We start from the raw sequence: 14,848 nt of genomic DNA, 5'->3' as shown, positions 1-14,848 counted from the left end.
GCCGGGTGAAGGGATCTCACTCCTTCTGCCAGCTCAGCTCTCTTCACGGCAGACAGGTTGTCTGCCCTTCCCTGAGTAATAGCCTTCTCGGCCTCCAACCGCCTCTTCAAAAAATTATCAGCCTGTCTTACACCCTCCAGGAGGGCAGCGGGGAAACGGGTTGATTTCTGAGGGAAGTGGAACTTCAGGCCAGGCTGAGGAAGGCTTGTTTGTTGAGAAAGTGGAAGAGAAGGAGAAGAAGGAGATCCCGAAAGGGTTGACTCCCTTTGGACTGGAGGAGGAGGTAGACGGGGTATTAGGGACGGTAGAGAAGACACTACCGCCCCGGTTTGTTGTTGCTGCTGGTGTTGCTGTTGTTTTTGTTGCTGCGGTGGCGGAGGTGATTGCCTTTGTTGTTGCTGCTGATGTTGCTGTTGTTTTTGCTGCTGCTGTGGCGGTAGTGATTGTCTTTGTTGTTGCTGCTGATGTTGCTGTTGTTTTTGCTGCTGCTGTGGCGGTGGTGATTGTCTTTGTTGTTGTTGTTGTTGTGGTTGCTGCTGGGTGGGGGTAGTCTGGCAGGGACTGCGCGCAGCCCGGAGGTCTCCATCACCTTCGGGAGAAGAATGTCTAAGGCGTTTCTTCTTCTCGCCCTCAGCCTCTCCTCCGGGGCGCTTGCTCGTCCCGGTCGTCTTCGCGGGGAACACAAGACCTTCCCCATCGCTGCTACTACTCGAGGCCGCCATGGTCTCGGGAGGCCCCTTGGCAGGAGACCTCTCCACCACCGGAGACACTTGCGCCTCGCCACTTGTCTTCTTGGATGTGGCAGCTTTACCTCCCCTACCAGCTCTGGCCTTTCGTCCTTTCCCCTTGGACGGGTCTTGGCTGGTGGCGGCCTTCTTGATAAGTGAGGTGACTCTCCCCAACATCTTTGCTTCGGGATGTTCTGCAAGCAATGCACGAAGCAAAGTTAACCAACCAGCAAGCGATGTGAAGAAAGATAAGCAGAAAACAAAACATGCAACAACATAAAAGCGCAAACAAGTCCACCAGCGGGGAACAAGAAACAAGCAAGAGAAAAGTTTGAAAGGGACGACCATGCACGAGAAACGTGGATGGCCTTCCCCGAGCAAAACAAGACATCGCTTCCTGCTCCAGGAAGCTCCCGTGCTCCTCGAAGTCCGGGAATAACATGCTGAGGGAAGAAGGGTCAACCATGGTGACACCTTCTGGCAAACTATCGTCACTCAAACACCCGAGGAGCTCATCTACCCTATCGCAATATCTGTCAAAGGGTATCCTACGCGGATCTAGCCTAAGGAAGCGGGGATCGAACCCTATCTGAGAAGTCCGGGAAACCTCAGACAGGCTGGGGGTGTGGATCAATCGAAAGCTAGTCTTACCTTTCCCGAAGGTACCAGCTCCCGGAGTCCCTTCATTGGGGTAAGATGCGGCGTAGCGAGCCTCAATTTCTTCTTCCTCTGACTGAGGGTCGGGGAACCTCTCCGCCCAACTGAGGGATAAATTATTCTCGTCCTGGGCCGCGTGACAGATCACCTTGGACAGCTTCAGAGCAATCTGCTCCCGAACGTCAGCTGACACCTGACTTTGCCCCCTGCCACTCACTGGCTCAATATTTTGGAAAGAGGCGAGTAGCCCATACTCCCTCAAAGATTCGGAGGTCACAAGTCCTTCCACCTTCAGCTCTTCCTCCGAGAGCCCCTCGTAGAAGTTTGACCTCCTTATCATCTCCGCACAGCGAGGTGTCCGCGGGACGGCTTCTGCAAAATCCAAACACGGGTGTTAGAGATCCTCCCAGAAGGCAAACCAAGCGTGAAGAAACAAAGCTAGAAAAGAAAGGAAGGAGCACTTACCAGGGACTTTGAAGTCCAAAGACAGAGCTGGCACCCTCTTCAATGGGAAGCCAATCGTTAGGAACCAGTACTCCCAGAGATCTGGAACCCTCGCGGTATGACAGGTGGGACACATCACGTCCGGATACCTCTCCAGCCTATAAAACCCCACCTTGTCAGCATGACCTCTCATGGGTTGAGACTTCAGCCCATAGAAGTATAGCACCTCCTCCGGGGTAGGGGCCTCCAGGTCCCGGGACTTACAGAAGATATACCACCCCGCTAGAAGCTTGTAGCTGGGGGGAATCAACTGGAAGGGGGCAATCCCCGCCTTCACGCAGAAATTGGCAAAATAACACCTTAGGGGCAAGTGTGCCCCACACACTATGTGTGCCCAGCTCCAGGCACCAAAACCCTCGTGACTCTGGCTGGCAGACTCACCCAGCACCGACAGACGGTGCCACATCAGGCCTGGGATGTTCTTCAGGCCCGCCTCTGAGGAATACAGCTACAGCATGCCGTAGTTCCTGAACAAGTTCGACTTCTGGTCCATCTCCCAGATGGAACTGTTGATAATCGGTGGGCTAGCCGCGGCCACCTTAGCTTTTGCTTTCTCCTTTGCGCCGGCAACAGGGGAACCTTGCTCCTGGGCAGATTCGGCCTCTACCGTAGCGATGACTTGTTCCTTTGAGGTGTTCGTCACTAAGCAAAAGAAACAAAGAAGAAAACACTCTAAGCAGTCAGCACCCTTGTCATACCCTAACGGCATTACAGGCGTCGGGGAGACCCTCCCCGAAAACTGCTTGGAGAGGCTCCCACCGAGCTTGCCGAGGGGTTGGCATCATGCCACCCGGATGACAGCAAGGAACCAGATTCAAACTTCGAGCCTAAGCCCGCCGAGAGAAGTGTTTTCCCAGGGGAAGACACCCTAAAGGCGTTCACGCTTATGCCCTAAAATAACAAACCAGGACAGCACAAGCAGACGAGAAACACCTTTCCAAAAGAAAATCGGCAAAGCATGCAAAGAAATGACTTATCGACTCACATCAATCGCATGCCTATCAAAGCCCTATTCACGCATGCATATAGATGACACCGGCAGAAAACTCAACCCTAACAACTACCAACAATCTGAGGTTTGGAAGGAAAGAGCAAAGTAAAAATACTTACTGGTGTTCGGGTAGTTGAAGATTGAAGGAGTAATCGGGTCACTGCACCGCACGATCACGTGAAGTAAAGGCTGCAAAGACAAACGACGATTCAAACCCAGATCTTCGGCGAACAAACCCACTGCCAAATCGAAAGAAAAGTTTCTGGATTCCTTACCAAAAGAAGTGGCAAATTCGAAGGAAAGGAAGCTTGGAAGCTTGAGAGTTCGAAGATTTGGGAATCTGAGAATCTGAAAGATTGAGAATTTGAAAGCGTAAAGAGGAAGAAAGGTTCGTTCCCTCATTTTTATAGCAGGAACGAAGTCCTTTCGAATTCTACAAATGGACGGTCCTGATCTTCCCATACCGCATGCATCAGATCCGACGGCTGGAGAAGAAGCGCCGGTCCCATTTATGACTCCTCGGATGGGAATAAAGTATTTATTTCCCATCATTATACCATCTCGGGCCCGATGTACCATTAAATACCGTCAAATCACTACTCAGACGCCTGACGCACGCATACTCAGCCAGTCGCCTCACGCACACGTCTTGGTCACAGAGCCATTCCCGGCATGACGCGTGGCCCTTGCCACACTTGAGTACTTGAGTTCAAACAGAAGAAATTTCCTTTTTTTTTTCATACTAACACTCAGGCAGGAAAAAGGAACCCTTCTAGGAACACAGGAGGTGACCCCTCGCCTAATCTAGAAACCAGAATACCCGGAGGGCTGTACAAGCTCCTGGACCTCTCAAGCTCCGTGACCTTGGGGGGTAAATGTTATCCAGATTTCTGGATAGAGTTTGGATGGATAGCCTCGGGGAAGGAGAATCATCAAAATCCTTCACGAAGGGTGACCAGGGGTCGCGGATGAACAGAAAGGCTTCGCCTCTCCCGTTTAGTGTCTAGCACCTTCTTTCAAGCAGCTACGACCCGGAAGCTCATCAACTCTCCCGGACTCCCGAAGGGATATCCTTCGGGGAAGGTCCTTCCAGGAGAAGCACTTCAGGTTACCTTCGCGGATGCAGTTCCGTGCCTCGCACGGAAGAAGACCAAGCGGTCGAGTCACGAAGGAGGTATGGTTGAAATGATTCTCACCTGACACAGGATCTCGCCTGACAGGTCAAGGCCGCACACATCCCAGCACGCCTAAAAGTGCCTTTTCGCCTACTGTTCCGCTGACAGCCTGGAAAAGACAGCTGCCTTTTGACACTCCCCATATTTTCATGTAATTATACATACGTAGAGCCTTGTAGCCATGCTACTACGGTAATTGTATTCCCTATTTACGGCTGGTGTAATTAAGACTCATGGGGGCAGAGTAGAACCCTAATCCAAAACCCTAGCTATAAAGACCTCCTCATTTTACGAGAGGAGGGGGCCAAGAAAATGACAGAGGAAGAACTCTGCCAAAAAATCTCTCTAGCTTCATCTTCTTCAAGAGAACCCGAGAGAAACATTGTGAGTTGGTGAGGGTCTTATACACCAGCCATTTTACTGTAATTCTCGACAAGTATAATAACATCGACTCGTGGACTAGGGCTCCTTAACGCCTGAACCACGTAAAAAACCTGTTTGTTTATTTACATTTCTGCACTTCTACAGTTCTGATCTTTTTATTATTTTTTTTGTATTCGTTTTCGAAAAACTCGGTAAACAGAAGAGATAAAAGCACTTGAAAAAATGGAACGTTGAGCTTAGTGGAGTTACCACCAAAAAAGAAAATAGTAGGGTGCAAATGGATGTTTACAATCAAATATAATTCAAATGAATCTATTAAGAGGTACAAAGCTCAGTTAGTTGCCAAGAGTTTTACTCATACTTATGGAATTGACTACAGTAAAACATTCACTCTGGTTGCAAAACTCAATACCATTAGAGTTTTTCTCTCACTTGCAGTAAACCTAGATTGGGAGTTGTATCAACTTGATGTAAATAATGTGTTCTTGAATGGAGCGCTGGAAGAAGAAGTGTACACGATTCAACCTCTGGCTTTTGCACAATCCCCCAATATGATCAAAGTTTTAAGTTACACAAATCTCTCTACAGTTTAAAACAATCTCCTCGAGATTGGTTCCATCGGTTCCTACAAGTAGTCAAGGGACTCGGATACATGCAAGGTCAGACTAACCATACTCTCTTCGTTAAACACTTAGAAAAAGGGAAAATGTTAGTACTAATCATATATGTTGATGACATCATTGTCACTGGAAACAATACTTAAGAGATAATTTTAATCAAAGAAATGTTGGCAAAATAGTTTGAAGTTAAAGATCTTGGTACACTCGGGTATTTTCTAGGAATGGAATTTGCTAGAAGCGAAAGAGGGATTTCTATATCCCAAAGAAAATATCTTGATCTCTTAAAAGAGACTAGAATGCTCAGAAGTAAGCCTAGTAAAACTCCAACGAGCTTTGAGACGGGAAAATGTTTGAAGGAAGTTTAGTTGACAAAGGGAGGTACCAGCTGCTAGTTAGGAAGCTTATCTATCTTTCACATACCAGACCTGATATTGCCTTTGCGGTAAGTATGGTCATTCTATATATGCAAGACCCATGTCAGGGACATCTCAATGTACTATATAGAATTATGAGGTATCTTAAGCAAACAATAGAAAAATGTCTTTTCTTCAAAAAAAGACAACTGAGAGAAAGGTTGAAGTGTTCACAGATGCAAACTGGGCTGGGACAATTAATGATAGAAAGTCTACATCTGTGTATTTTACGATTTTATGGGGTAATGTGGTAATATGGCGAAGTAAATAGCAAACAACAGTTGCAAGAAGCAAAGTATAGAGCCATGACCCATGGAGTGTACGAAGCAATATAGATCAAATGCCTGTTAGAGGAATTGAAGATGGAATATGAAGCCCCCATTCAACTTTCCAGTGATAATCATTATACCATCAGTATTGCACATAACCCTATACATCATGAGAGAACTAAACACGTAGAAGTGGATCATCACATTATTAAAGAAAAGATTGATGGAGGAATCGTTAGTATTAGGTATGTTCACACAGATCAACAATTGGATGATATTCTCACAAACGGGATATCCGAACGAGTATTTTATTTCATAGTAAACAAGCTTGGACTCAACAATATCTACAGTCCAGCTTTAGGGGAGTGTTGACGACCAATAAATAAAATCTCATTGATTTTATAGGATTTATATTTATTATATTTATTCAGTATTAAAGGCGAATTGTATGTAAAAACCCTATATATACATAGATCTAAATTGTAAAAAGTATACACAAAAATAATAAGCGAATTATTTTCCTCCTTAGTTTCTATATGAGGAGGAATCGTCTAAGATGTGGAACCGGAACCCATTGCAGATAATTTTTACCCTTAATTTAGTGGGTTGTGATATGAAGAGAGTTGTTGTCATGGATATAAAGATCCAATAGAACCACTAGGTTGAGTTATGAAAAATAGCGTGAGAGGATTCATCTTCACTCGTGGACATTGCTGAGACAGAGACTCATGCGACTAATTGTAAGAAAAATATAACGTATATAATACTTGAATAAACGCAATATGATAAATACAATATTTATATCTACTAAATTAAAGATACATAAATATTATAATTATAAATAACTATATTATAATTATAAATAACACAATATAAATAATTATAATATAAATAACAATATTATAATTATAAATAACATAAAATAAATAACTAAATATAAATAACTATAATATAAATAACAATATTATAATTATAAATAACATAATATAAATAACTAAATATAAATAACTATAATATAAATAACAATATTATAATTATAAATAACATAATATAAATAACTATAATATAAATAGCAATTATAATTAATTTACACAATAATTATAAAGAACAAAAATAAAAGTCGAGGCATGTGTAACACACAGTTTCCTTAAAACAGATTCCCCGCCTCTACGAGGTTTCGACGTCTATCTCCCAGGATACAATGGTGAATGACAAGTAACTCAATTACTTCGTCGAACCAAATATGCCCAAACTCTATCACACTACAACAGATCTAAGAACTCTAAAGAGTAAAAAGAGAAAAACTATATTGAAAAAATATATATAAAATCTTCAAAGGAAGACAAATATATATAAATATAAGTTTTTGGTGTGTTTAAACTACAATGCCCATGTTCTCTATATATAGGCCAAAAATGAGAGGTTTAACCTCTTATTACCAATGTGGGACAAATCCCAATTGGTTTTTTTCATTCAAAAAATTCTAACAATCCCCCACATGAATGAAAACTGACACAAGAATAACCAACAGATGGTTTAGACCTAGGTGATAGAGTTCAACGTTAGAAACCCGCATAGGATAGGTAGGTGTTACCCTATGAACCTTCCCTTGTGTAAGTATATTTACTTTACTGGCTGATCAGTAGACGCGATGTCATTGAACTGTTCTGCCGTTCGTGTAAATGATGATATACCACACACAGGAATCTTTGCTGACATATATTGGTTTTTCAAGATTATGTTCGTTTTGGCCCTGAACATTTCCCTAGTTCTGCAAGAGATATTCTAGGAATTGAGCCCTTATTCAATCCCTATAGAAGCGGCCCATCTTCTCTCTCACATAGGTGATTTTCTTAATTAAGAGTAACTCGTATTACTCTTCTTAACATTTCGACGAATAAGAAATCATTAAAAGCATAGCTTAACCTTTTCCTTACGGTTATCACTGTTTCATTATAGGAATGGACAGTGAGGATAACCCCCACAGTGATCCAACATAATCTTTACATTTTTAGTTGTCCCTTTGAACCTAGATCTTGGGATCTCCAGTCAACTAGGTGGGGTGTCTACTATATTGACTTTATTCATTCATGGGCTTTAGACCCATTCCCCTCGATGATTTTTCAACCAACTCTCTATTGAACCCTTTGGTTAGCGGATCCGCAATATTATCCTTTGACTTCACATAGTCAATAGAGATAACTCTAGTTGAAAGTAGTTGTTTAATGGTTAGGGCTGAGCATTGGGCGGGTTGGTCGGGTTACAAGACATTTTTACCCGTCCAATGTCATAATCGGGTTAGCAAAAGTGACCCGTAACTTGCCCAATTAAGAAAAAAAAAAATTTAACCTGTCCAATAATTTAGGCGGGTTGGTCGGGTTAACCCGCCCAAACCGAAATGATATTTTTTTTTTTGGCGGGTTGGTCGGGTCAACCTGCCCAAACAAAAGTGGTATTTTTTTTTTAACATTTTTGTAATTTTTTTCTTTTAAATACTAGTACTAATAGTGTGAAGTTTATATTTTTAAGCTTAAAACAATATTTTAAATTTATAGTAAAAAAATTAAAACAAAACTTAATTAATTTATATATTTATTTTAATATATTTATTTTAATATATTAAAAATAATAAATTCTTAATTGGGCGGGTTGGGTTATATTGGGCGGGTTGATAATTATTTTCAACCCGCCCAATGTAACAATTGGGCGGTTTAAATTTTGGTCGGTTTATTCGGGTTGCGTTTTTTAGCAGTTTTTTCGGGTTGGTTTGGGCGGTTTATTCGGGTTGGGCGGGTTGTAAAATTTTTTGCACAGCCCTACTAATGGTATTGTGTCTACGACGTATATGTCTAGACTTACCATTATACATATTATTATGTGCCCTACCAATTGCAGATTGACTATCGCAATGTATGCCAATGGCTGGCACTGGTTTAGGCCATTTTGGAATATCTTCTAAAAATTGACGAAGCCATTCAGCTTCTTCGCCACACTTGTCTAAGGCAATAAACTTAGATTCCATCGTGGATCTAGCTATTACCGTTTGTTTAGAAGATTTCCATGATACAGCTGCACCACCGAGTGTAAACACATATCCACTCGTAGACTTTGAGTCTTTCATATCAGATATCCAATTAGCATCACAATACCCTTCAAGTACTGCTGGATATTTAGTATAGTGCAGCCCATAGCTACGAGTAAATTGTAAGTACCTAAGTACTCTTGTTATTCCTTTCCAGTGGTTAGACCCTGGATTACTCGTGTATTTACTTAGTTTACTAACTGCGTAGGCTATATCAGGTCTTGTACAACTCATTAAGTACATTAGACTTCCAATAATTCTAGAGTACTCTACCTGAGAGACACTCTCCCCTTTGTTCTTGAACAAATGTAGACTCGAATCTATAGGGGTTCTGGATACACCAGAATCTTCTTTGTTGAATTTCTCAAGAATTTTGTCCACATAATGTGACTGACTTAGAATGATCTTATCAGATGTCCTTGAGATTTGAATCCCCAAAATGACATCTGCTAGACCCATATCTTTCATGTCAAATTTCGAGTTCAACATACTCTTGATAGATTTGATCATCTTATCACTGCTTCCAACAATGAGCATGTCATCTACGTAAAGACACAAAATGACATAATCATTATCTGTTTCTTTAACATAAATACATTTATCGCATTCATTGATTTTGAAGCCATTTGCCAATATAGTTTGGTCAAATTTCTCATGCCATTGTTTTGGTGCTTGCTTTAAACCATATAAAGATTTCACCAATTTACATACTTTTCTTTCTTGACTTGGGGAGGAAAACCCATCGGGTTGTTCCATATAAGTTTCTTCATTTAAATCCCCATTTAGAAAAGCAATTTTCACATCCATTTGATGTACTTCAAGATTGCGTAACACAGCAATAGCAAGTATCATCCTAATGGAATTTATTCTCGTCACAGGAGAATAAGTGTCAAAGTAATCAAGGCCTTCACACTGCTTATAACCTTTAATTACAAGTCGTGTCTTATACTTATCAATTGAACCATCAAATTTCATTTTCCTTTTGAAAATCCATTTGGCCCCTAAAGGCTTACATCCTGGAGGAAGATCTACTAACTCCCAGGTGTGATTTTGGAGTATGGATTCAATCTCACTATTAATAGCATCTTTCCATAAAGAGCCTTCAGTGGAGTTCACAGCTTCATCAAAGCTTTGAGGTTCACCTTCTAGCAAATAGGTCAGAAAATCTGGACCAAAAGATTTTTCTGTTCTAATTCTTTTGCTACGTCTAGGTTCATCCTCACATTCTTGACTTTGATCCTGACTATTTCCAGCAATAGTCTCATGTGTTCGTTTCAACGAACTTGAATCCTCTTTTGATCTAAAAGGAAATACGTGTTCAAAGAACGACGCATTTCTGGATTCCATTATCGTGTTCTTGTGTATGTCAGATATTTTAGACTCATACACCAAAAACCGATACGCACTACTATTATGTGCATAACCAATGAAAATGAAATCAATATTTTTTGGACCTATTTTACCATTTTTGGTAAAGGTACAGCCACTTTGGCAAGACACCCCCACACTCTTAAGTATTTGAAGGAAGGTTTCGTTCCTTTCCATAACTCGTAAGGGGTCTTATCTTCTTTCTTTTTGGGTATCTTATTTAAATGATAATTAGCTGATAAGATAGCTTCTCCCCACATGTTCTGAGGTAATCCAGAACTAATCAACATCGCATTCATCATCTCTTTCAATGTACGATTTTTCCGTTCAGCAACACCATTTTGCTGAGGTGAATAAGGTGCAGTGGTTTCATGGATGATTCCATTTTTTGCACAGAATTCACGAAATTGTGATTCATACTCACCACCTCAATCACTTCTCAACACCTTAATCTTTTTGTTAAGTTGATTCTCAACTTCGGTCTTATAGAGAACAAATTTCTCTATAGCCCCATCTTTACTTTTTAGCAAATACACAGAGCAATATTTCGTGCTATCATCGACAAAAGTAATAAAATACTTATTGCCTCCCCTTGTTTGAACAAATTTTAAATCACATACATCGTTATGGATTAAATTTAGGGGTTCATTATTCCTTTCAATCGATTTGAAGGAAGACCTTGTTAGTTTTGCCTCAACACAGGTTTCACACTTATGATTTGAATCAATGTGGAATTTTGGTATGTGATTCAAGGTAATTAATCTCCATAGAGTATCATAATTAACATGTCCTATTCTACCATGCCAAACATTGGAAGACTCAAGCAAGTAAGTAGAAGAGTTATTAACTTTATTGATAATTGGTTTAACAACCATTACACTGAGTTTAAACAACCCATCAGTTACATAACCCCTTCCCACATACATTCCACTTCTGGACATAACAACTTTGTCTGACTCAAATACAATTCGGAATCCGTGTTTGTTCAACAGTGAACCAAACACTAGGTTTTTCCAGATATCTGGTACGTACAGTACGTTGTTCAGAGTCAGCTCCTTTCCAAAAATCATTTTTAGGATCACACTTCCTTGACCCGCAATTTTAGATATGGCAGAATTTCCCATGAAAATCTTCTCGCCATTATCTACCTATTCAAAATATTTGAACAGACTCTTGTCTGAGCATACATGCCGAGTGGCACCAGTATCAATCCACCACTCTATTGGGTTGGAATTGACTAGGTTTATCTCAGACACCATGACTGATAGATTTATTAGATCAACCTTAAATAAAATCTTAGGTTAGCCTAGAAGGGTAAAAAAAACCCAACCATTCGTGGTCTAACCTCTCGTAGAATATTTCTATTAAGTATTTATCCAGCCTCAAATATCTCTACTAGATAATTTCCAAAGAACATTAGAAGGGTCTAGCCCCTACCTCAGTAATCTAGTTTCTTTGAAAATATTCAGTTCCCAGAACTTCTCTAGTGAGATTTAAGTTCAAACGAACTTTTCGCAATAACAATATCTTTGAATATATAAATATAGAAATATCACTAATAGATATATTAAACATTATAATAATATAAAATATATCCAACATTCAAATATTATATTTAAACAAAATTCTGTTTTAAGATTGTAAAAAAAATATAACGTATATAATACTTGAATAAACGCAATATCATAAATACAATATTTATATATACTAAATTAAAGATACATAAATATTATAATTATAAATAATACAATATAAATAACTATAATATAAATAACATAATATAAATAATAATATTATAATTATAAATAACATAATATAAATAATCCTTAAAACACATTCACCGCCTCTACGAGGTTTTGACGTCTATCTCCGAGGATACAACGGTGAACGACAAATAACTCAATTACTTCGCCGAACCAAATATGCCCGAACTCTATTACACTACAACAGATCTAAGAACTCTAAAAAGTAAAAAGAAAAAAACTATATTGAAAATATATATAAATATAAGTTTTAGGTGTGTTTAAACTACAATACTCATGTTCTCTATATATACAGGCCAAAAATGAGTGGTTTAACCTCTTAGGACAAATCCCAATTGGTTTTTTTCATTCAAAGAATTCTAACACTAATGTGTCTGGGAGAGAAGTCATGCGACTGAACTTGCTCCTGGGGAACAAGATGTGCGCCAAGAGAACTTGTGCGACTTGGAGAGGAAGTGTGTGATTGACTGGTGCGCCAAGAGGACTGGTGCGACTGGACTAGGCCGCCTGAGAATGATGATGTCTAGGTCGCTTGAGAATATGTCACCTAACTTGCTAGACAGGGAGGAGGCGATGATGGCGAGCTCATCGGAGAAGATGGTAGGGCCATGCGACTAAGAAGTTGATGGTGGAGGGTGTGACTCCCTGGAACTGGACGTTAGACCTGCGATGGGCCTCTAGACTTCCGAAGATGCGACTAGGTCCGCAACAGGCTTCTAGAACTGTACGTCAGGCGTGCGCCTGGACAACTTGACTAGAACTGAAAGAGGACAGATGCTACTGGAGCCGGAGAAGACAACCGAAGCTTGAACATATTTTTTTTTCTTTCGATAAGGAGAGAAAAGAACTTATAGCGCTGATACCATATAGAATTATTTGAGATTGATAAAAATTGATCTATTTTTTATTACAATATATATTACATTAATTACAGAATTAAACCTAATCCTATAAATTAAGAAATTATATATACATTAAAGCTAATATTCAAATCTCAAGGATTTGCTTTCCTCATTTCCTATCTGTCAATATGGAATGATTCTAGTTTTTGTTTGAAAGTATAAGTTTTTATTTGATTCTCTATTTGTTTATAAATAGTTTTCCAGTACATTTTATTTTTAAGGGGATATATATATATATATATATGTATTTTATTTTTAAGTGGATATATATATATATATGTATTGATTTTGAGGTCATGCTTTAGGTACTAATCATCTCTCATGCTTCTTCTACTCAGAAGAAAACATTATATTTTATGATATTTGAAGACTTGGTGTGATTAGCAACTTCTTTAGAATTTTTAAAGATTATATATATATATATATATATATATAAATATAAAAGAAACCAAAAATATATTATAAATTTCTGACCAATTATATGTTGCAGGTGGTGGTGTTGGCCTTTCCCGGATAATATTTAAATTTTATATATATATAATTTGATTTTGATTATATTTTGGCAAGTAAAACATAATGTTGAGTTATTTTTTTCTTCCTGGTCAGTGAATATTGTATGCACATTTTTATCTAAAATTATTTTCTGCAAATTACATTTCTCGGTGGTCCACATGGAAGGAAGCACATCATCAGAATAGTCTTACATTGGTAATCTCTGCTTCCAACGGTTTAGGCTTATTTCACTACAAAAAAAAGGTTCAATACCGAGAACATTATACCGACAACATGTCCTCGGTATAGACATTTCATATGCGCGGGACATTTTCGCGGTTCTGAATAGGTTTAGTTGCTATACCGAGGACCAACGGTTTAGGCTTATTTCACTACAAAAAAAAGGTTCAATACCGAGAACATTATACCGACAACATGTCCTCGGTATAGACATTTCATATGCGCGGGACATTTTCGCGGTTCTGAATAGGTTTAGTTGCTATACCGAGGACCTATACCGAGAACATGTTCTCGGTATAGGGTTTATAAATATCACACTCAGCCGCGAAGCCCCTTCTCCTTCCTCTCTGGTTTCTCTGGGTTTTCTCCGAAACCTCCGCCTCCCTCCGCCGATTATAGTCGTTTTCCTCCATAAAAGCTCGGTTTTAAGCCCCAAAATTGCCAAGGGTGAAGGAATTTCTGTGTATTTGTTGAAGGTATGGTTTATTTATTCATTTTATATATATATATATTTATGAAATTGTATAATGATATTTTCTAATTTTTGTTTGAAGGTTGGGTATTCGGTTTTTGTTGGATTATAGGGATTGCTAGCAAGATATTGAAGTCATTGGTAAGTTTTTTTTAATTTTTCTGTATTTTTTTAATTTTTTTTTCAATTTTTGAATAATTTATGTTTTTTTATATAAATAATATAATATTAATTTTAATAAAAATCTGAAATAATTATATTAGATAGAATGTATTTATTTTTAGGTTTTCAAAATAAGTATTAGTAAAAATGATATTAGGAATTAGAAAATTGTTAAATGATTAATTAGTATTTTTTTTAAATAAATTCTATGTTGTGTTTGGTGAATTTTATGTGTATTAAACATATTAGTAAACATATTAAATATTTGAGTGTTAATTTGAAAATTTTGGTGGTAATGTTAGTATGTTGTTGTTGTCAATTTTAATTTTTTTGCTTATGTTAGTAGTAAAAATTCAGATTTTATGAATATTGATGATTAATTTGTTGTTGTTAATTTTTAGTAGAATTTTAATATTTTGGTTAGAAAATTGAATAATTAATAAAATTTAGACTAATAATTATAAATTATATAGTTATTTAAAATGAATTTGTAATGCTCTCTGCATGATCTGGGTCTGGATATTTTTTATGTGTTATTTGCAGGATTTTAAATTTTGGGATAGATGAAAATATAGTCGTTATGCTGCCGAATTTTTTATAGAATTGTAAAATTTAGAGATATTGTG

This window comes from Humulus lupulus, chromosome X, assembly GCF_963169125.1.
Source record: "Humulus lupulus chromosome X, drHumLupu1.1, whole genome shotgun sequence".
NCBI lineage: Eukaryota > Viridiplantae > Streptophyta > Magnoliopsida > Rosales > Cannabaceae > Humulus > Humulus lupulus.
The sequence above is the reverse complement of the archived record's forward strand: the minus strand, read 5'-3'. Positions refer to the sequence as shown.